The 24405-nt window shown below is 33.1% G+C and overlaps 1 long non-coding RNA gene across 7 annotated transcripts in view; it reads right to left on the bottom strand.

Moving 5' to 3' along the window:
* Positions 1-23541, bottom strand: part of LOC104648810 (uncharacterized) — a 43477-nt gene extending 19936 nt beyond the window's left edge. For 3 of the 7 annotated variants that reach the window (XR_011211121.1, XR_011211122.1, XR_003247902.2), the window contains exons 1-5: positions 18760-23541; positions 17167-17244; positions 16336-16407; positions 13386-13496; positions 13236-13302 (exon numbers count right to left, since the gene is read on the bottom strand). This is a non-coding gene — a long non-coding RNA (uncharacterized lncRNA). Of the gene's footprint in view, positions 1-13235; positions 13303-13385; positions 13500-16335; positions 16408-17166; positions 17245-18759 lie in introns of all 7 variants that reach the window. The other 4 variants (XR_002028363.3, XR_003247905.2, XR_003247904.2 and 1 more) reach the window with 4 other exon arrangements.
* Between the last annotated feature and the right edge of the window lie 864 nt (positions 23542-24405).

Genomic DNA, 24405 nt, shown 5'->3' with positions numbered 1-24405 from the left:
TATCCTTGTTATACACACCGAGTATACATCATATTTTTATATAACTTTTCTTTTATATTGCACTTGTTTTAAATTTCTTTATATTGAAATTAGTTCAGTTGAGTATCAAGAGTTGAGTACTTTAAGTTGAGTATATTGAGTTAATCTGTGCTTCGCTGAGTCGAGTATCATATCTTTGAAGTTTAGTATCTACTACTCGAGTTGAGTATGCTATTCTTAAGTTGAGTTAAGTGTGTTTGAAAAGAGGTAAGTATGTTTCCCTTTTATTCAAGTTTCAATCTTATATTATACTTTAGAATTCCCCTTACATGCTCATACATTTCACGTACTAAGCCATTTTTCCTACATCTTTTGATGATGTAAACACATGTAAATCATCAACAGGAGCTTCGTTGATACATTCCAAAATTTGAGTTAGCCATGGTGAGCCTCCTTATTTTTGGAGGATTTCATTTACTTTTCAGTTTAGTCAAGATGTCGTGGGTCTTGTCCCGACTTCCATCTTTATCAGTTAGAGGCTTCATAAAAGGTCAATATAGTTGAGGAGTCTATATTATTCATTTATTTTATTAAATGTTTTAATGATTAAAGTTGCATATTTTTATGACTAGTTGAATATTATTTTTATTCAAAGTTGTTCATGTCAGTTTTAACCTTTTGTATGCTTAAGTTAGTCTTCCGCTTGTAGTCAGCCAGGATGAAGGTTCACTTGTGGACCAACAATGATTTTTGGATGCCGTCCACGTCCAAGGTGTAGACTTAGGCCGTGACAAATTTGGTATCAAAGTACAGAGTTTAAGTATCCTAAGGTGTCTATGAAGCAGTGTCGGTAGGATCTTATTTATTATTATGAGGGCCTCGCTTATATGAATGAGGTATTATAGGCATTTAAGAAAAGTTTTCCTTCCTTCATACTCTTAATGGTGAAATAGAACTAAGTCATAGAGATCTGATCTATTCAAACTCGTGCGTTCTCATATTCCTTTGACTAACCATCATACTACATCCGGTTGAAGAGTAAAGTTTAAAGATCCTTATGAATGAGTTGTTCTTAGCAAGAGTCTTGAGAAAGTCATGAGACTCTAGGGTCTTTAAATAGGTCCAAGAGTAAGTTAAGTGTTCAGTTTCAAAGGAATGCACCCATATTCATTTGAATGGTGCGTTTGAGCTAAAAAGTGAGTTGTACTCTTTCTTTTAAGCCTTGTTTCAACTGAGATTCTTTTTAAGAAGTATGTTTAGAGCTTGGGTAAGATTTTCACGCAAAAGAGTAGCATGAGTTATGAGATCATGAATAGTATTAAAGAAAGATCGATAGTTAGAGGAAAGTATGCAGAGGTATACAGATCTATGAAAAGGAGATGGTATTTTGGCGAACTATGTTGGTACACTCATGAACCTAATAAATTATTAATGAAAAGTTCCCCTTGTGGTAGACTAAGAAGTGATGGTTGTGAAGGGCTCAGGATAAGAGGTAGAGTAAGTGTTGCAAGTCAATGAGTTCGAGTATACCTTACTAGAAATGGGTTATGATGATGTATCATTGTGTTAGTATTGACAAGTGTAAGTGGTGAATATATATAAAAGAGACAGAGTATTCATAATGTGATAGATTAGTCTAGGCTTATGAATTTTGAAAGGAGATTTTCATGGTATTCAGAGGATGATAGAGTTATTTGACAGATAATGTGAAGTAAATAAGCAAGCAGTACTTAAGTTGTGAAGTGAAATATGATGGTAATTATAGTTTGCAGATTGATAGGTAAAGGATTGACTAATTGTAATGACGTCCTAGTGAAGAAGTGCTCCTACATTGCCATATTAGTATTGAGGTATAGCATAGTAAATGAGCAATCAAATTGATATTCGGATTTAGTAATAAACATTAAGCTTGAATTTGAGATGAGTGTTATGATAAAAATATGACAACGTGAGGGTGATGATTTAGTCTAGATATTTGAGCTAGGAGACTTGACATATAGTAGGTGAGGAATTGAGATATTAGATGCAATAAATATGAGTTGTACAAGTGAGAGACCTTGACCTTTAGATAAGGGTTGTGAAGTGCTGCAAAGCAACAAGAGTAACAAGAGCATGAAGAGGTGTGCCTAGATGATATGTTACCAGATGAAGTTTTAGTAAAGTTATAATCTTCTATGTGTGCCTATATAGAATAATTGAGTTTTCAATTTGGAATAGGTACATAGCCTTCAAGTGTCACATTTAGACCTAAGGGGGAGATGATAAGATAAGAATTTCTTTAGGAGTTGGTAAGTAGGAGTCCATGGAGTTGTTAATGTTATAAGATTGAATATGGTAAGAGCAGACCATTAGATTTAAACCATAGTAAGAGTAACCCATTCCATACCAAGTCCAGTCGCTATTCGAGGAAGAATGATTCCAAGGGGGAGAAATTGTGAAACCCAGAATATTTTTTGAACTAACACTTTAGCCGTTAATAGTAATGAGTGAGATTTCACCAACGAATTAAGAATTTCTAAATTATTAAGGTCAGTTCACTAGATTTAGAACTTTGAGTTCCAAAAAGAATTAAATTGGAAATAGAAAAATCTGAAATTTTGCAAGTTAAGCTAAGTATGAATTTTTTGTCAACTTCAAACGACCATGACTCCTTGTACAAAATGATTTAGATATGCTACAAGATACCATATTAAAGATCTTTGAATTATCTTTACAACCCTACCATGTTTTTGGAGTTTCAAGCTTGGATGAGTGAGATATGACCTTTTGAAGTAAGACTGTGCAGTTAATGAATCTTAGTCGAAAATAGTGAAGGGTATTTTAGTCCTTTCTTTACCCAATCAGATTTGATTCGTTTTTAGTCATAATTTAGGGTTATATTCCTTTAAGTTCAGTTTTATAATCCTAAAATACGTTTAGGATTTTAGTTTAGAGTTCAAGAAGAGGCAAGAAGAGAAAAGAGGAGAAAAGAGGGGAGGATCAAGCGTTCATTGAGATTCTTGCATCTTGTTGCAGAATTTCTCCATGGGTCTAACCCCTAAGAGGTATGTAAGCTTCCATATTTTTGGATTTTTTCACCAACATGCCAAACATGTTATTTTCAGCGTAATCATTCTCAAAAAGTTGAAGGATTCAAGTTGTTGTTAGGTGTTCACGAAATTTATTGTAGATCTTGTCTTGTTGGCATTTTGATGATTTCTTGAGATAAAACTGATTTTTTTGGAATATTTTTATGAGTGTGTTAGTATTTAAATAAGTTGATAATGGAATCTAAGGAAAAATTTAAAAAAGAAATCAATTAAAAGCGAATTAGGGTAGAAAATGAAAGAAAAGTTCGTTGAAAATATGCCTGGGGGATACTGGCGTGGCGCGCCATAGATGTGCCCAGAGGGCTGGCGTGGCGCACCATAGATGTGCCCAGAGGGCTGGCGTGGCTAGTGCAACCAAAGTCACTCTCTGATGTTAAGGGCTGGCGTCCCGAACGCGCTAGGGTCGCCTGCCCCCAATCGTAGTCCGTCGGTTATCCCGTTTGTGCTCATTTAAAGTATATATTCACTCCTTTTGATTCTAAACACTTTATACTACTTGTAAACACTTATAATATTTCATAACATGAGTCATAACCTTGAAACAATAATTCAAATTCAAGGTAAAGTCAAGATTAAATTTTGAGAGTTCTTCCGAACCTTTTGAGAGAGTCCCTTCGAGTCCTTTTGAGGAGTCTTCTACACCTTCTACTAACTTGTTTCAACGCTCAAGTAAGTGAACATGACAGTGAGGAGAATGCATTCATCAGTCTACAATATCACCTAGATCCTTCATATCATAAACCATAACTCTTGAATTCATAATTCTCATTCAAGAGAGAGTTAAGAGTAGAGTTCAAGAATGATTTTAAGTTCAATTGTGAATTCTATGAGATCCATCATTGATTGAACTATGTTTTGAGGAAGTAAGTTAGAGAATGAGAAAAGTTGTATACATGAGTTCCATCTAGTTACTTAAACCTTCGAGTCGAGTGGTTCATGCCCGTAGCTTCTGCATGAAGACCATAAATTGAGTATCATTGAAGAGGAGTAGTATCTCCAAATTGTCTTGAGTAGTAAGTTGCTAAAACCTTTGAAATTTTATTTCTAATCATGTGACTATTACATGTTTACCATGAAGTCCTTGAGTTGAATTGTTCATGCCCATAGTTCGACATGAACCTTATAACTTGAACATTCGTAAGATAAGGAGCACCTTTGAGTTTTCTAGTTGAGTAGTTCATGCTCATATTCCGCATGAACCCTCCAAGTTCAAAATAATGAAATCATCGATAAACATGATATCATGAGCCTTGAATCCATACTTTAATTCAAGGAAGGTTAAGAGTCAAGTCTAGAGGTTAAGAACAAGTTCAAGTAAAGTTCTTAAAGGTTTTCAAGAGTCCTATTTAAACATTTTAACTTTGTTTTAAGACTCAAGTTTCAAGCTAAGTAAAGTTCTCTTCTTCAAAGGTATATGAGAACTAAGTATTTCCAAGGATACATTGAATGTTTTCACATTTGAACAAGTAAAGAGCCTTCGGGCTACTTTTCAGACAAAAATAATAGATTTTTAAAATGAAACAAGCAGGGAAACGATGATTTCCAAGAGAGCTTTTAAAGCTATGTTTTGAGCACTAATCTTAAACCATATAATCAATAGGTTTCAAAAACATAAGAGCCAATATATTTTTGGGAGTAGTATTGGGAATTGATGTTGGGATGCAATTTTAAGATTAGCTCAAGTCTCCATGAAAAGCATGTAGCTATAATGGGTAGAAAAAGGTCATACTTTTTAAATGAATCCTTTTCACAGTTTACTGGTTGATCCATTAGGTCTTGTCCGACTTCCATCTTTATCGGTTAGGGGCTTCATAGATATTCAATATAGTTGAGGAGTCTGTATTAATCATTTATTTTACTAAATGTTTTAAAGACTAAAGTTTTCTATTTTATGGCTAGTTGAATATATTATTTTATTCAAAGTTCTTCATTTCATTTTTAAGCTTTTGTATGCTTAAGTTAGTCTTCTGCTTGTAGTTAGCCAGGATGAAAGTTCTCTTGGGGACCAACAATGGTCTTCGGGTGCCAACCAAGTCCAAGGTGTAGACTCTAGTCATGATATTAGGACCTTTGTTTAGTTAACACGTGTCACTGAGATTTTGTTTATAATCTACGTAGTACTTGCACCTTATCTTGCTAAAATCTCAATATTACCAAAATTGGCCAAACCTTCTACTTTTCTTCTTCTTCCTTTGAATTTCGACATTAATAACTTTGTGTCTTCTTAGTTGTGTCTTAATTTTCTTTAAAATATAATGTACTGCAACGGTAAGTCGTTTCGAGCAAATTATATATCAAAAGACTTAAAACATCGAGAGGATTTCATATCTAAACTTTGAGATTATTTAGAGTTAAATTTGAGTTGGTCGATATTGAATGCTCAATATATACTTCATATATAGTCAATGTATACTTCATATATAGTTAAACCATATTTAGTTTTTTTAGTGCATCAAAATTTATAGTCAGTGTAACTCATATATAGGTACGATATATTATATCAGTATATACTTTACATGACTTTTATCAAAATATAACATATAATCAAATAAATATGTTGAATTATTTTTTTAATTATATAACTATATGTATTGTAACTAATTACTATTTTGTTATATATATTTTGAACTTATATTCCTAATATATTAGGCCGAAATAAAACATTAATCTTAAATTAAGTGTCATTTTAGTTATTTTCTCAAAAAAGTCTCACATAAAGACAAAGGAATTAACTCATATCCTACACACACACTTCAGTTACTTAATGCCAAAAAATATTTGAAAATCAAAAGACTCCATTGGAGGACTAAGCTCACAATCGCTTCCTTATTCGTTAAGCTACTTTGCTTTATCAACCTCCAATTTTTTATTGCAAATATTTAACTATTGCTAAATTTAATGGATTCCTAAAAGTTTTTTTTATTCATAAGCATTACTTGTTTATCTCTCGACTGTTGCTCTGTTTTTCAAAAAAGAGGAAAAACTAATCTAATTTGAGATGTGGATGAAGTTCTGATGCTTTTTACCGGTGTATTGATCCGCATGATGACCTTTTTTTAGTTCTCATTCTTTTTATAGTTAATATACGGGGATGAAAAACATGACTTTCTTTTCAATTTGCTTTTGTATTCTCAATTTTGTTTTGATGAAATTAGGGTTAGTATTTTTGTGTGTGTGTATTTGCGTGGAGGAATGCATGATTTTGCTTATAGATTTTATTTATAAGTGACTTTGGCCATGACAATTGAGAGAATTTGAAAAAAAATTATTTTTCATTCCAAATCAAGCACAATAACTAAAAACCAATCAACTCCTATTTATATTCACAACCAAACACAACTCCGTTTTCAATCATCATTATTCACTTTTTTTGATAGTAAATAATGATTATTTAGAATTAAAGTTGTGTTTGATTATGAATATAAATTGGAGTTAACTGTTTTCATGTTTTTGTGAGTAATTTGGGGTGAAAAAAAGTGAAAATAACTTGAATTTATGGCAAATATTGTTTGTTTTTTAGAGTCTTTCTTCCCTATCACTGATATCAGTGGCAGAGGAAGAAAAGAAGTTAAGTTATTCATGAATTTTGAAATGAAGTTACAGAATGAAATTAGATATAAAGTTTCTTTTCTTGTAAAAACTAAGGTATGAAATTTGAAGAGAATCATGTAACTATTGGAATGAGTGATGCAGATAAGTTTTCTGGAAGTTATTTCTTCCATTTTCTTTTTCTTTTGGATGCTCTTTATTGAGAAGATGAGTATTAGAATATCAAAATTTGATACTTATGTTGACTGTGACTAGTGGTTAGAATGGATAAGGGTGATGTAGAGATGGTGGTTGTTGAAAAGAATATCCCTGCTAGTGATATCCTAGTGTTTAATGAATATCCGATCAACTACGAAAATGGTGTTAAGACAGAAGGCTTGATTAGTATAAGCAAAGCTGAGGATAAGACAATGATGATCAGAGTGATTCAAAGAGAGAGGACTTGAAAAATACTAGAAGTGAGATAGAGGACCAACTCAACTCTAAGAGTTAGTCAGAGGCACACGACAATGTAGCCGATGAGGACAAAAACAGTTCATAAGGCCTGAAAAGTGCTAAAATGTTTGAAAATAGAGCTGGGGAACTTGAAAGAAATGTGTTGTTGGAGAACAAAAAACACCTACTATTGATGCTGAAACGGATGATATGGAAAATGTCTATTTGAAGGTGACTGAAAATGAAGTACACAAGATTGATATAGGAGATCTGAATGAAGTTTATTTTGAATGAGAAATGATCTTTAGGGTTAATCAGAATGGTAAAGATATAATGGTTGATAGACTAGAGGACCATCAAATGAAAACAAATGCTACAACTATTACCAATGATGGTGCTAGATTGGATGAGTTTCAAAAAGTGAAAATTCAAATTTACTGATTCATTTAGTGGAAACACGCTACTATGTTGTCCAGTATTTGTAGTTGAAGAATTGATCAAAAGCATTAAACTAGTTGGTTTTGGCGTTTTTCTTATAGAAGAATTAGTAAATTCAATTTTTATTTTTGGAAACTCATCCAATCTAGCATCATCAGTGGTAACAGTTGCAGCAATTGTTTTAATCTAATGGTCCTCTTGGCTATCAACCATTATATCATTACCATTATGATTAAACTCATAGATCATTTTCTCACTCTAATGAACTTCATTCAATTCTCCTTCATCAATCTTCTGTACTTTATCATCAATCACCTTCAAATAGCACTTACCATATCATTAGATCCAACATCAATAGTAGGTGTTTTGTTCTCCAGCAACACATTTTGTTCAAGTTTTCCTTTTCCATTTTCAACATTTTTAGCACTTTGTAGGACTTGTAAACTATTTTTGTCCTCACTGACATAGTCTTGTGCCTCTTCTTGACTCTTAGAGTTGAGCTGGTTCTCTGTTTCACTTCTAACATTCTTCAAGTCCGCTCCTTTTGAATCACTCTCATAATCTATTTTGTACTCAACATTATTTATCCCAATCAATCCTTCTGTCTTAACACCATTTTCGTACTTCACCAATGACTCATTGGACACTTGGACATCACTAGAAAGGACATTCTTTTTGGCATCCACCATCTCTACATTACCCATATCCATTCTGACGACTAGTCACAGAAAACCTATCATATGTATCAAATTTCGGCATTCAAATACTCATATTCTCAAGAAAGAGAACCTAAAAGAAAAAGGAAAGGGAAGAAACAACTTCCAAAAAAACTGATATGCATCACTCGTTCTACTAGTTATATGATTCTCTACCAATTTCATACCTTTATTTCAAATATAATTTTTCACAAGAAAAAAATACTTCATATATTATTTCATTCTATAAATTCATTTCAAAATTCATGAATAACTTAACTTCTTTTCTTCTTTTGCCACTGATATCACTGCCAAAGGAGGAAAGACCCCCCCAAAAAAACCACGATTGGCGATAAAGGTGAAGTTGTTTTAAACTTTTTTCACTCCAAATCACTCACAAAAACTCAAAAACAACTTCAAGTTTCAATCATAATTATTCAATGTGAATAATGATGATTAAATATCGAATTTGTGTTTGGTTGTGAATATAAATTAGAGTTATTTTTTTGAGTTTTTTTTCCGAGTGATTGGAGTCAAAAAAGTTTTTCAAACTCTCTCAATTTTCATGGACAATCCTGCTTATATATAAAATCTATTAGCGAAAGCATGAATTCCTCCACAAAAGAACACACATAAACAAACCTAACCCTAGTTTCATGAAAACAGATTTGAGGATAAAAAAAATAAACAAAAAAGAAAATCCATTTTTTCGTCCTCGAATGTTAACTCTGAACAGAATCACAACTAAAAAAGGTCCTCCCTCCAATTAATTCACCCGAAAAAAACACAAAAACTTCATCCACATACCAAGTGTGATTTTTTTTTTTCAAAAACAAAGCAACTTTCAAGAGATAAACAAGTAATAACGACGAATAAAAAACTTACAGGAATCCATCAGACTCGGTAACATACAGGAATCTGCAATCGAAATAGGATGTTAACAAAGACGGTAACCACTGTGAGCTTAATCCTCCAATGATGACTTTTGCTTCTTCAAATAAATTTTGGCACTAAGTAGCTGAAGAGCGTGAGTAGGATATGAGTTAATTCCTTTGTCTTTATGTGTGACTTTTTGAGAAAGTTACTATAATGACACTTAATTTAAGAGTGATGTTTTATTTTGGTCTTATATTTTAGAAATAGTTATATATAATATAAATTAGTAATTAGTTTACAAATAAATATAGTTTATAATTAAAAGAACTATTCGATATATACATTGATTATATGCTATAGTTTGCTAAAAGTCATATAAAGAATACAAAAAGGCTCAAAAATTCCCCCAAACTATCGGAAATTTCTCATATTTTCCATTAAACTATATTGTGGCTCAACCCTTCCCGTCAAAGTATTGAGGCATACTTAAGTGCCACGTGAACTCCACATGGATGCAACATAAGGGCCAAAGGTTTCCGACTTCCATGTAGACTAATAAGATCCCTAATATCTAAATTTTCCCTCATATTTCTCAATTTCATCCAATTCCCCTCATTTTCGCGGGTGAGGTAAGAAACAATTTGAAGATTTCTTCACTTTGCGATTGGGTTTTGAATTTGATTTCATGACTCGGTTTCAAAGTGGATCTTCGCGGCCATAGGTTAGTAAATCTTTGTTCTTCTTTTATCATGCTTATGATTTCAAAGTTGTGGACCATCCATAATTGGTGATGTTTTGATGGATTAAAAGGGTAAATCTGAGTTATTTACGATACTTTAAGGGTATTTTTGAGTCTTTTCCGTATATACTGACTATATAATATAGCATACCAATATATGTGTTGTAAATTGACTATATGTTACGATACACTCAAAAAACTAAATATATTTTAACTCTGATGAAGTAGACATTGACTATTCAATCTTGACCAACTCGAACTCATCTCTAAACAATATCAAATTTTAGATATGTAATCATCTCGATGTCTCGAGTCTTTTCATATATAATTCGATCTAAATGATTCGCGTTTGAGTGCATCAAATTTTTTAAAAAAGGATAAACAACTAGGAAGACGCATTAATTGAAAAAATAAGAGGAGGGGGAAGAAAGATGGAAAAGATATTATTCATGGCGAAACTGGAAGGAAAAAGAAGAAGAAGAAGAGTACAAGGTCTGGCCAATTTTAGTAACTCTGAAAGTTTTGCGAGATAAGGTACAGGTAACCCCTAGACTATAACTGAGATCTCATAGACATGCCTTGACTAAACTAAGATCCTTTTAATCCCCTCTGAGCTGAGGGAAATTTGAAGTTGGTGGTACACTCGATGCACTCCACAAAAGAAAAACACAAGTAGGTCTCAGTACAGGCAACATGTACTAAGTAGATATCACCGGCCGACTCAAAATAGTATGTAATATGCATGAAGTAATAGTATAAAATCAAGTATAACACTTACCAGGTGATAAACAACAAACGACATAAACTAGTGATGACTTAATCAAGTACGTAATCAATAATGATATCAAGCACACACAAGGATCCATTCCTCTACGCCACATTGGAAAATGGATTCCTTTAAATTGAGAAAATTCAGCAAATTTAATATGTTTTCCTCTTTAATATTACCATGTCAGAACGTGACACCTAGATCCAATAAAACCATGTCGGAAAGTGACACCCCGATCCGATAATACCATGTCAGAATGTGACATCCCGATCCGATAATACCGTACAGGAATGTGACACCCTGATCTAATAATGTTGTGTTTGAACGAGGCACCCCGATCCAATAATACTATGTCAGAACGTGATACCCCTATGTAAAAATATATTGTTAATTTATCATTTATTATCACCACTTTTAACTTCCTTAATAATATTTCATCAAGCCTTTTATATTCAAGGCAACACTTCGATAGAGAGGGTTCAAGATTATAAATTTTACTGTCTGAGGATTCCAGACCATTCACAAAGAACACATAGATTATCAAAACCACACAAGCAAGTCACACAATTACACTGTCAAGTATATAAAGAACTTCACGATATTACTCAATGTATATAAAAATAACTATTAAGAGTCTATCTATCAAATAGAATAAACCATAACCTATCTCAGCCGAAGAACCGAGTCAAGTAAACTATTTCTCCAATGTTTTCCTTGCTTCAATGTATCCGAACCTTTTCAATCTATCAAATATATGTTAATAATTTGTAAGTTAATGAGTCTATAAACACTCATATTATTCTATGTCTAGCCTACACCAAAAAATTTACCTAATTCTTTTAATAAATTTCCTAAAGTTCAAACTAAAGGTAAGTCTTAATTCTTCCAATTAGCATAACTTAAATAGAATTTAAATAATTCGATACACGTAGTATTTAATTACCTATCTCCATATATCAATAATATGATAATTAAGTTAATTTAAAAAGTCAAACTCACTATTTTGTGAAATCAATTAGTCGTAATATAAACCAATTGCAACACTATAATCTAATTGCACCGCTAAGTGTTGAACTTCCATTCTCTTTAAACCCACAATTACCTGATAACTTTTGACTCCCCATGTGCATAAATTTCTCAATCAAAATACAAACCCTACATTTAAAATTGAACTTTGCAACTTCCTTTCGCAACACATTATTAAATAAAATGAAGGGCCAACCTTTCAATAGTCAACTTTCTTAAATCAAGAATGCAAAAACCATTGCTCTAACTTAAACTTCATAACTAACCCACTACAATGCATTAAATATTGTTTACCCCCAATTAATATAAACCTACATGTATATGATAAATTTCTAATTCAAACCTCTTCTCATTTTGATTTCTCTTTCCCAACAAATAACAATGCAAAATACTACTAATAAATAGAACTCATTACATATTACTAAAAGAAATATAAGAGTTGAAGCATTATTTGGATGGCAGTCGCTTCTAATTACACCACATGTAGTGTTTCTCTCGCTAAGTCTTTTTAATTATTTAAGGTAACTAATAAAGAACTAATAAATATTTAATCTTACTAATTTTAATGTAATATTTCTTAAGCATCGAATAATTTAACTATTTAAATTACCCTACTAATTTTATGATGTAGTTACGCAGAGTCCACAATGTCCATTTAGAATCTAGTAGAAGTACTTTATGAAAAAATTGCTCTGGTACTCAAAATGATCAAATGAGTCGTTACATTAGATACCAATTTATTCATTGTTCATCCTCGAACGATCAAAGAAGGCAAGGGAAATAAAAGGTACTTGAATCAAAGAAAGGTGTGGATATCTTTTGTGCATATCCTCCTCAGTATCCATTGTGCACTTATCAACTTGGAGATTCTTCCACTAGACATTCACTACGGCAATATCTTTTGACCTCAACTTGTAGATCTCCCTATCTAGAATATCTACAAACTCTCCGTCTTAAGACAATTTCATATCGAAAAGGATTGAATACTATCAAATAATATAGTTTCTATCACAATGTTGTTTCTTCAACATAGACACATGAAACACTAAGTGCACACCTGATAACCATGGAGGAAAGGCCAATTCATATTCTGCTCCCACACACACTTAAGAACTTCAAATGGTCCAATATACCTCGAACTAAGCTTACCCCACTTATAAAATTGAATTACACCCTTCATGGGTGAAACCTTTAACAAGACTTGCTCACCCTTCATAAACTCTAAGACCTTGACCTTTCGATTTGCATACTCCTTCAGCCTGCTCTGAACTTCTAGAAACATCTCATGTATGAATTTCACTTTCTCTAACAATTCCCTCAAAATATCAGTACTCCGAGGTATCACATTGAATGATCAAACTAACCAATGAGAGGCCTACATATCTTCCCAGACAATGCCTCAAATGGGGCCATATCAATACTCGAGTGATAGATAATACTGTATGAAAACTCTACTAAGGGTAAGAATTGATTCCAATGACCACCAAAATCCATCACACACACACGAAGCATATCATCTTAAACTTGAATTGTTTGCTCAAACTTCCCATCGGTCTGAGAGTGAAATGCAGTACTAATATCCAATCTAGTATCTAATTTACTATGCAAGTTCCTCAATAAGTTAGAAGTAAATTTCGTACCTCTATCTGATATGATGGACATTGGAACTCCATGCAATATGACGAGTATAGGGTTTGGCTAACTTCTCTGCATTATAAGTCATGTTGGCGAAATTAAGTGAGGAGACTTAAATAACATTTCAACAATTATCCAAATAGAATCAAACTTACCCAATGTCTTTTGAATACCAACCACCAAATCCGTTGCAATTCTTTCCCACTTCTATTCAGGAATGAACATTCTCTGAAGTATCCCTTAGGCCTCTGATGTTCATAATTTACCTGCTGGCAGTGTGGACAATGGGCAACAAAATCAACAATATCATGCTTCATTGTATTCCAGAATAATGTTGTCTCAAATTATGACACATCTTAGTTGCACCAGGATGTATGACATACATTGAAATATGCGCCTCTATAAGAATAGTATGAGTCAAATCATCAATACGAGGCACATATTCCACCCCTTGATTCTCAAGACACCTTCCTGATCAATTAAATTCTCTTTAGCCTCTCCTCGCAATACCATATCTCCAATTCGGCTTAGCTTCTCATCATCAAATGTTTTTATTTTAATCTTCTATAGAAAGAAGATCTTGCCTCTACACAAGACAAGAATTGTCCCTTCTCAAGTACTTTTAGCCTCATAAATTCATAAGCTAGAGTTTGAACCTCTCTAGCCAATGAGCGTCTAAAAACATGTGAGTGGACTAAACTACCCATGCTCCCTACTTTCTACTTAGGGCATCTACCACAACATTAGCTTTTCCAGGGTGATTTAAAATAGCAACATCATAGTATTTCTATAACTCCATCCACCTCCTTTGCCTCTAATTCAAATCCTTCTTAGTGAACACACATTGTAAGCTGAATTGATTTGTATACACTTCACGCTTGATCCCATATAGATACTGCTTCCACTACTTCAATGCATATACCATTGCAACCAACTCCAAATTATGGGTAGGATAGTTACATTCATGCATTTTTAATTTTCTTGAAACATACAATTACATTCCTCTCCTGCATTAGCACTACACCCAAATTAGAATAAGATGCATCACAATATATAGTGAAAATCTTACCTTCCACTGGTAAGGCAAGAGTCAGTGCATTACTCAACAATGTGTTGAGTTTTAGGTAGCTTTATTCACACTCATCCGACCATACAAATGGAACATTTTGCTTGGTCAAATTGGTTATGTTGGAAGCAATGGAAGAGAATCCTTTGATGAATCTGTGGTAGTAGCTAGCTAAACCAACGAAGCTCCTTATCTATGAAACATTAATAGGCCTTACCTAACCCGTCACTACTTCTATCTTAGTGGGGTCTACAATCACTCCATCGATAGAAACCACATGCCCTAAGAAGGATATTGGATCGAGTGTAGGTTTTTGTGAAGACAAATATGACTAAAGATATCCCCAAACATTTAAAAAGGCTGACTGGTATGCAATGGACCCTCAACTTAAGCCTGGCCTGAAGAATGAATAGATCATGTAGATAGCTCCCTAAACTCTTCCATCTAGAGTATGAACTGCTAAACTCGCCTCCATTAGGGAAATTTTTAAATGTTGACACCTTGGTTAAGTCAACCGGCTTCACCTCCTCTACCTCTAGTACAAAATCAACCACTTTCTAAAAAGATTTTCTAGAAGTAACTATCTGTAAAGTTGGAATCTACAAATTTGACCTCAATCCCTTTACAAAGTGGCGAATCCGTTCTTCCGGACTGAAGTAACATTGAGTGGCATACCTGGGTAATGCAAAAAGTTTAGCCTCATAAGCTGCAGCATAAATCCTTGCTTTCTCTACGTTTAGGAACTCATCTCTCATCATGTCCCTTAAAGTCCGGGGTATATGCTTCTCCATAAAGAAACTACAATAGGGTGTCCAAGTCATAGGTGATGTCTTTGGTGGTCAACACTCAACATGAGACCTCTCCCACATTTTGGCATCCCATAGTAACTAATAAGTCACAAACTCAACACCGAACCTCTTCACTATATCCATCTTATGTAGCAACTCATGAAGATCAATCAGGAAATCATAAGTATCTTTAGATTTAGTATCCTAGAATACTAGAGGTTTCAACTTTAAGGACTTAATAAAAAGGTCATGCTGGTCACTATTTATTATAGGCCCTCTAGTCAATCGGGTAAACATGCCGATTTCTAACGACGCATCCATGCAGGAGACACAACAACTGCATATTGTACTCCCTAATCCTAAGGTGTTGGTGCAAGAAACGCTGAGGGTGTTTGGCCCTGATCAGATAACCCGTTGAGATAAGTAACAACCTAATTTATCGTCTCTGAAGCAGGCTGGGTGGTACTTTCTTCTCCTGAATCATCACCTCTTCCCCTTTATCACCCTCTCTCGCTACCTCGTTAGTCGATGGAGGAGTCACTACTCTATCCCTAACTGGACATGGTTCTTGTTCTCTGCATCTAGTGGTCCTTTTACCGTTACCTCTACCATGACCTCTCTCCATTTCTCCTCCTCGAGATGTAGCCCCAATGGTTGGCTTTAGAGAAACCTCTCTTAAACATGTTGGTGTTCTCATAGTTGTTGGTCTAATTCTACTATCTACGAAATAGAGTGAAGAAGATCAGATACCAATCGGATTCAAGTAATAACACGAAATAAAGAAGAATAATAGTTTTAGTAAGGTCCCATAGCCTCTCAAAGAAAAGTAAAGGTGTCCTCATACCTTTTCGACTTTACTGGACATGTCCGATGAGATCATCAAACATAAAACTCTGATACCAAGTTTGTCACGACCCAAAATGAGTTATGAGTTACAACACACTTAACCTCTAGGTGGGAGAAACAACAAATTTGACCCCGACTTATATTCAATTGTTCAACAACGAGTAACAACCATAATGCAAAATTTTACACAACTTATTAAAGTAACCAATCAAATAAACCTCTAAAGTCTATTACATATTATCTCCAAAACCTTAAAGTCATCACTCCAAGGACATCTGATCTTCAAATACTAAGTTTAAGTATCAAAAACACCAAAATAAATAAATTAAATTGTTTATTTTTGAAAACTAAGCACATCATGCCATGACCAAGAGAATTCAACTCGAGCTTGAATGAATAACTCACCCTGCAACCTGTTACTCTAGAGACTGGATAGAGCTAAGGGAAATTCGAAGTCGTTGGTACACTTGATGCACTCTACAAAATAAAAACAAAGAAAAACACAAATAAGGCTCAATATAGGGCAACATGTACTTAGTAAATATCAACAGCCAACTCAAAATAGTAAGTAATATGCATAAAATAATAAAATAGTATCAACTATAACACTTAGTAATTGATAAACAACAAACGACATGAACAAGTGACAACATAAGCAAGAATGTAACCTATCAAATATCAAGCACATACATGGTGACTTCTTCACACTAGGCTTGTTTGGGAAATATGTTCTTTGAGATTGAGTACATTCAGTTAACTAAATATGTTTTTCTCTTAATATTACTATGTTAAAGCGTGGTACCCTAATCAAATAATATCATGTCAGATTGTGACACCCTAATCCAATAATACCGTGTCTGAACATGACACCCTGATCCCATAATACCATGTAGAAACATGACACCCCGATCCAATAATACCGTGTCACAGCTTAACACCCCGATCCAAAAGTATATTGTTAATTTATCATTTATTATCACCATTTTTCACTTCCTTAACAATATTTCATCAAGCCTTCTTTATTCAAGGCATCACTTCGATAGAGAGGGTTCAATATTATAAATTACACATTCTCAAGATTCCAGACCATTCACAAAGAACATATAGATTATCCAAACCATACAACCAAGTCACACAATCACATAATCAAGTACATAAAGAACTTCACAATATCACTCAATGCATATAAATCATTATTAAGAGTCTATATATCAAATATAATAAACCATAACCTACCTCTACAGAAGAACCAAAGTCCAGTAAACTACTTCTCCAACGCTTTTCCTTTCCTCAATGCCTCAGAAACTTTCCAACCTATCAAGTATATGTGCATAATTTGTATGTTAACGAGTTTTTAAACACTCATATTATTCTATATTCATCCCTAAAAGGATGTGGCGAATTCCTTTACAGATCTTAGACTAATTAGTTTGAGTAACGTTCTCAATAAAATCATTTCTTGGCTTATTCACGATAGATTGGAAAGATTTCTCCCAAGGTTGCCAGAATCAATTTGGCTTTGTTAAGGGTATAAATATCTTTGAAATTTAGCTCAAGAAATTGTTTATGGTATTATATTGAGGGGTAAACTAAATAATATGGTTATTTAGGTGGATATGGACAAAGATTATGATAGAGTTGACTGGAATTTCTTGATTAAAGTTCTAGAAAGGTGTGGTTTTGATTCTAATGTGACTGATAAGATTTGGAGGACTCTTGCAAATAATTGATACTCGGTACTAATTAATTGGCAACAATATGGCTTTTTACATTCTACTAGGGAGTGAAGATAGGGGAACCTCTATCTCCTATTCTTTCTATATTCACTGGGGAGGTATTATCTCTATCTCTTAATAAGTTGTTTGAAAGATATGATTTCAAGTTGTAACACGATGGAAATTTTTTGAGCTAAGACTCAAATCGTTCATTGTAGTGAGTGAGATTTTACCAAGGTCTAAAATGTTTCTTAAGTATTAAGGTCTGCTCACTAGATTTAGCACCTTGAGTTCCAAAAAGAAATAAATTGGAAATAGAAAAATATGGAATTTTGCAAGTTAAGCTAAGCATGAGTTTTGGGTAAACTTAAAACAACCATCACTCTTAGCAAAAATGATTTATTTGTGCTAAAAGATATCATAGGAAAGATCTTTGAATTGTCTTTCCAAATCCTCCGAGTTTTCTAAGTTTTGAGTTTGGGTGGGTGAGATATGACTATTTGAAGTTAGGCCATCCAGTTAAGAAAAGTTAGCCGAAAATAGTGAGGGGTATTTTGGTCCTTTCCTTACCCAATCAGATTTAATTTACTTTTAGTAATTTTTTAGGGGTCTAATCATTTTGGGTTAAGTTTTATAATCCTAATATACGCCTATGGTTTTAGTAGAGAGTTCAAGAAGAGACAAGAAGAGAAAAGAAGATAAAAGAGGAGAAAAAAAGAGTAAATAAGAGAAAAGAGGAAATGATGAAGGCGTTCGTCGACGTTCTTGAGTTATTTGCGGATTTTTGCCATGGGTCTAATCCCTAAGAGGTATGTAAACTTCCATAGTGTTGGGTTTGTTCCTCCATAGACGAAACATGTATTTTGAGCATAATTTCTTTCTAAAAAATGAAGGATTTCAAGTTCGTGTTAGATGTTCTTGAGGTTCATTGTAGGTCTTGTCTTATTGGCCTTTTTATGAATTCTTTGGTTGAAACTGGTTGTTTGGAGTTTTATTTTGAATGTATTAGTGTTTACTTAGGTTGGGTGATTGAATCTAGGAAAACATGATTAAAGAAATCAATTAAAAGTGATTTAGGGTCAGAAAATGAGAGCAAAATTCGTCGAAAGCATACCTGGGGGGATGTTGGCGCACCTCGCTTGCAGTGCGCCCAAATTCAGCCTTCGATGTTAGGGGCTGACTTCCCGCACCTGAAACGTGCCAGGGCCGCCTGCCCTCACTCCTAAGCCATTAGTTGTCCCGTTTGAGCTCATTTAAAGCGTATCTTCACTCCTTTTGATTCTAAACACTTAAAACTACTTCTAAAAACTTATAAATCATTCATAACATGAACCATAACCTTGAAACAATAATTCAAATTCAAGGTAAATTCAAGATTAAGTTTTGAGAGTACTTATGAACCTTTTAAGAGAGTAATTTCGAGCCCTTTTGAGGAGGCTTGTATAACTTCTAGTAACTTGTTTCAAGGATCAAGTAAGTGAGCATGAGAGTGAGTAGAATGTACTCATGAGGCTAAAATATCACCTAGATCCTTCATATCATGAACCATAACTCTTGAATTCATGATTCACATTCAAGACAAAGTTAAGAGTAGAGTTCAAGAAATCTTTTAAGTTCAATTGTGAATTCTTTGAGATCCATCATTGACTTGAAATAAACTTTGAGAAAGTAAATATGAAAAAGGGAAGAGTCATATACATGAGTTCCATCTAGTTACTTAGACCTTTGAGTCGAGTTGTTCATGCCAATAACTTCCACATGAATTTCATAAATTGAGTATCATTTAGATGAGTAGTATTTTTAAGTTCTATGTCTTGAGTATTGAGTTCCTTATTCCTTTTGAAACTATATTCCTAATCATTGGACGATTACATGTTATCCATTGAGTTTTTGAGTTGAATAGTTCATGCTCATAATCCCGCGTGAACCCTCCAAGTTGAAAATCATGACATCATCCATAAACATGAGATCATGAACCTTAAATCCATACTTCAATTCAATGAATGTTCAGAGTCAAGTCAAAGTAAAGTTTATAAAGTTTTCTAAAGTATTTCACAAACGTTTTCATATTGTTTTAAAGACTTAAAGTTCAAGTCAAGTAAAGAGTAAAGAGATGAAGATCTTACTTCAAAGTAATATAAGGGAACTTAGTATTCTTTAAGAGTTGAGTTCATTTCTCAAAGTCTATAAGGGAACTAAGTATTCTGTAAGAGTTAATAAATGTTTTCACATTTAAGTTAAGAGGATACTAAGAGTTCCAAAAGAGTTTTGTATAAGAAAAAGAGAATATTGATACCAAGATAGTTTCTTATAGCTAAAGTGTTGAGCAAATTATCCCAACCCAAGGAAAGGAAGTTGTTTTTAAAAGCACGAGCTAAAGTATATTTTAGGAGTAGTATTGAGCACCGATGTGGGGACAAGAGTTCATATTAACTCAAATGTCCATGCAAAACCATGTAGCCATCATGTGTATTAACAGGTTATACTTTTTAGATGATCACGTAAGTTTAGCCAGTGGATCCACTAGGCTGAGGATGTTCTATGCAATGACAAGTTAAGTAAATGTATCAACAAAAAGGAATTGGGTAACAAACTCAATTGATATGCAAGAACGAGAACAAGGAAATATTTAGTAAACTTTGGAACCAAACCTGTTTTTTTGTTGTCATGAGCAGTGGTATCAACTCTTTTAGGGCTCAACCTGCTAGGACAATAAATCAGAGGTGAGAACCAACGAAAACTAAATGCCAATCGAAGGGGGTGAAAGACTTATCTGGATTAAGCTCGATTCAGTTGGGATGAAGTTTGCCCAGAGACCGAGAATGTGAATTTGAGGCCATTTCAAAGGACAGTAAACTTAAATTCTCTAGATCATCTCATATCACTACTGAATTTAGATCCACGCCACTCAAATATGAACAAGTCGTCATTGGTTTGAATCATAGTTTCAGTGAGAAATTTTGCTATAAATGATCTCACACCACACTTATATGTCTTGTAGATTGTAGTTTGTGCGGAGGTGTTGGGAGATAAATGGAGATCTACAAGCTGGATTTTCATCGGAGAAGATCCAGAACTTTTGGGAAGAGATCGGAGCAGATGAAATAGATCTCTTCCTTTTTAAGCTTTCCATTTTTGTTTTTCTTTACACTGGTTTTTTCTCGTTGAATGCATACCACTTGTGGTGTCTTATTTATACTTTTATTTTATTATATAAATTGGGTTGCATTTAAAAAAAACTTAGCTAATTCTTTTAATCAATTTCCTAAAGTTAAACCAAAGGGTAAGTCTTAATTCCTCCAATTAACATAAATTCAATGAAATTTGAATAATTCGATACACTTAATATTTAATTCTGTTTATCCAAATATCCAAATATTTATTTTTATTAAGATAATTAAGTTAATTAAAAACTCAAACTCACTACTTTGTGAAACCAGTTACTCGTACTAGAGACCAATTGCAACACTATAATCCAATTGCACTGCTAAGTATTGAACTCCCATTAACTTTCAACCCTCAAATACCAGATATATATTAACTCCTCATATGCATAAATTTCTCAATCAAAATATAAACCCTAACTTTAAAATTGAACTTGACAACTTCTTTCTCCCAGCACATCATTAAATAAAATGAATGACCAACCTTTCACAGTTAACTTTCTTAAATATAGAATGGAAACACTTTTCTCTAACTAAACTTCATAATGAAACCCACTAAAGTGTATGAGGAATTTCCAATTCCATTCTCTTCTCAATTTGATTTTTCTTTCTTGTCATTAACAACGCAACATACTAAATATTATTGGAAATCAAAGAGTTTGAAGTATTACCTGGACAGTTGTCGCTTCCAGTTGATGCCGCAGATAGTGGTTCTCTTGCTTACTCTTTTTAATTATCTAGGGTAAGTAATTATGAACTAATAAATATTAAATCTTACTAATTTTAATGTTATCTTCCTAAACCACAACCTAATTTAGTTACTAAAACTACGCTCTAAGTTTGTAACTTAGTTTCGAATAGTCCAAAATACCCATTTAGAATCTACATGAAGTATTTTATGAAATAAAAAGTTCTAATACTCAAAACGATCAAATGAGTCATTACAATAGCTAAAATTTTGGTAATGTGAATAGACAAATGATAATTTCTTATCATTTTTCTGTAATTGATTTAATAGTCCTAAATAATAAAAGGTGTTCATTTCAGTCGTTGGCCCTAAACCTAACATATTTATAAAATAAAAAGTGAGAAACTATATAATTACACAATATTCGTACCATATTTATTATTTTGTGTAATTAGACAGTTTCTTCCTTTTAATTTTATAAACTTGTTAGATTTAGAGCAAACGACTGAACTGAACACCTTTTATTAGTTATAACTATTTCAATCAAGTAAAATACTGAAAAAATGATAAGAAATGACCGTTTGATTATTTCAGTTGCCAAAATTTTAGGTAAAATTTGGGGAAAAGGATAAGTACCTCCTACACTATGATCGATATCCCAAAGACACAACATAACTAAACTAAGGTCCTATTACCCACCCACCCCCACCCACAAACTCATTTGTTTTGTAATTTAATACACCTTTTGGCTTACGTGACACACTCTATGACTCAACATAGTTGAGGTGCGCTGGAGATATTTGGATACCACGTAAGCTATAAAGGTGTACAAAATCACAAAATATAGGCCCAGGGGTATTATTACCTTAAGTTTAGTTAACTCGTGTGTATGAGATTTCGGTCATAATCTAGGTAGTACTTGTACCTTATCTCGCTAAAATTGTAAAATTACTAAAATTGGTCAAACCATCTACTCTTCTTCTTCTTCTTCTTTTTCCTTCTAGACTGTAAAATTACTAAAATTGGCCAAACCATCTACTCTTCTTCTTCTTCTTCTTCTTCTTTTTCCTTCTAGATTCGACATTAATACCTTTGTGTCTTCTTAGTGGTTTTTTCTTTTTTAAAAAAAAAAAATTTAACATACAACAAAGGTGAATTAAAGTTGATCGAGATTGAATAGTCAATATATGCTTCATATATAGTCAATGTATACTTCATATATATTTAAACCATATTTAGTTTATAAGTGTATCATAATGTATGGTCAGTGTATAATTCATATATAGGTACAATATATTATATAGTCAGTATAGACTTTACATGAATTTTAGCAAACTATAGCATATAATCAATAAATATGTTGAATATATTTTTTTTATTTATATATCTATATTTAAACTAATTACTAATTTATTATATATAGCTGAAACTTATATTCCTAAAATATAAGACAAAAATAAAACATTAATCTTAAATTAAGTGTAATTTTAGTTATATTCTCAAAAATTCTCACATAAATACAAAGGAATTCACTCATATCCTACGCAAACTCTTCTATTAATTAATGCCAAAAAATATTTGAAAAAACAAAAGCCGCCATTGGAGGGTTAAGCTCACAATCATTTCCTTCTTTGTTATACTACTCTGCTTGATCAAGATCTAATCGATTGTAGATTCCTACCTATTGCTAATTTGATGGATTCTCTAAGTTTTTTTTACTCATCAGCATTACTTGTTTATCGGTTGAACGTTGCTCTATTTTTGAAAAAAGATGAAAAATTAAACTCATTTGATAGGTGGATGAAGTTATGATTTTTTACGGTGAATTGGTCAGTGGGAGGACCTTTGTTTTAGCTTTCATTCTGTTTAGAGTTAATATACGGAAATGAAAAATATTTTTTGTCTGTTTGTTTTTGTATCCTCAATTCTGTTTTGATGAAATTAGGGTTAAGGTTTTTTTTGTGTGGAGGAATGCATGATTTTGCTAATAGATTATATATAAGGGACTTTGTCCATGAAAATTGAGAAAATTTGAAAAAGTACTTTTTCACTCTGAATCAATTGCAATAACTAAAAACAATCAACTCCAATTTATATTCACAACCAAACACAAGTCCATTTTCAATCATCATTATTCACTCTTCTTGATAGTGAATAATGATTATTGAGAATTGGAGTTGTGTTTGGTTGTAAATATAAATTGGAAGTAATCGTTTTGGAGCCTTTGTGAGTGATTTGGAGGGAAAAAGTGAAAACAACTTGAATATTAGGGCCCATCGTGTTTGTTTTTTGGAGTGTTTTTTCCCTATCACTCAATTTTGAGATGAAGTTATGGAATGAAATTAGATATAAAGTTACTTTTCTTGTAAAAACTAAGGTATGAAATTTGAAGAGAATCTTGTGTACTTCATCATTAATAACCCTCAAATATCCACTTACCGTATCACCTGTTTCAGCATCAATAGTAGGTATTTTTGTTTTCCAGCTAACACATTTTGTTCAAGTTCCCCTTCTCTATTTTCAATATTTTAGCACTTTTTGGGCCTTGTGAATTGTTTTTCTCCTCATAGACCACATTGCCGTGTGCCTCTGGCTAACTCTTAGAGTTGAGCTGGTCCTCTATCTCACTTCTAGAATTCTTCAAGTCCTCTCTCTTTGAATCACTTTAATCATTTGTCTTGTTCTCAACATTGCTTATGCCAATCAATCCTTCTGTCTTAAAACCATTTTCGTAGTTGACCAGGGATTCATTTGACACTAGGACATCTCTAGCATGGACATTCTTTTCGGCATTCACCATCTCTACATCACCCTTATCCATTATGAAAACTAATCACAGACAAAATATGTGTCAAATTTTTACATTCTAATACTCATCTTCTCAAGAAAGAGTACCCAAAATAAAAAG

This window comes from Solanum lycopersicum, chromosome 8, assembly GCF_036512215.1.
Source record: "Solanum lycopersicum chromosome 8, SLM_r2.1".
Lineage (NCBI taxonomy): Eukaryota > Viridiplantae > Streptophyta > Magnoliopsida > Solanales > Solanaceae > Solanum > Solanum lycopersicum.
Note: the sequence above shows the minus strand (reverse complement) of the source record. Positions and strands in the feature narration are given on the sequence as shown.